A 753-nucleotide genomic window follows, 5' to 3' on the forward strand; every position below is an offset into this window, starting at 1 on the left:
TATTGAATAAAATTATTTTTGAATAACGTCCTGCAAATTTATTTTCAAACAATGGACCATCAAGGCAAGAGCGTACCCAGAACGAAAACTAGAGAGGACAAGCTATGGTCGTTCAAGTTGTGACATTTTAGCACGGAAAAGGCGTATCAAACAAAATATATATATCAAATGGAAAATCCTTAAGAACCTCTCCGTTATCATTCCTAAATCCTGTCCATACTACTCAGTTGATCCAGACGAGCTTAATACTTTCTTTTTTGCTCCTCCTCTTTTAACAACCTCTTGCGAATTTTCATCTCTTCACATCCCTGAAATCCCATTTGATCCCAATAACTTTTATTTCCTAAATGTTTCTCCAGAAGATTTAATCTCAGCAGTCCTCAAGTCTAGAACTAACGATTACGGCCCAGACAATGTTCCTGTAAAGATAAACTTTGTCTCCCTGCCGTTCTTCCTGCCTTCCTGCACATTTATAACTTCTCCCTTCGAAATTCCGTTTTTCTCAAAGTCTGGAAGAAAGTCCTCGTCCGATCATTGAACAAAGTTCCTTCTCCTTCTTCAGTTTCCGACTTTAGGCCAATATCCATTCTATCCAATTTGGTCAAGCCACTAGAAAGATTAGTGACTCACAACTTAATAATTTTCTCGAGCAAAAAGCTCGCCTTAATCCTTTCCAATCCGGTTTTCGCTCCTAACATTCCACACAATCCGCTTTATTGAAAGGGTAGCCATCTGCTCTGTGTTGCCTGGGAG

This window comes from Halyomorpha halys, unplaced genomic scaffold (genome assembly GCF_000696795.3).
Source record: "Halyomorpha halys isolate HHAL.00 unplaced genomic scaffold, Hhal_1.1 Scaffold591.1, whole genome shotgun sequence".
Taxonomy (NCBI): Eukaryota; Metazoa; Arthropoda; class Insecta; order Hemiptera; family Pentatomidae; genus Halyomorpha; species Halyomorpha halys.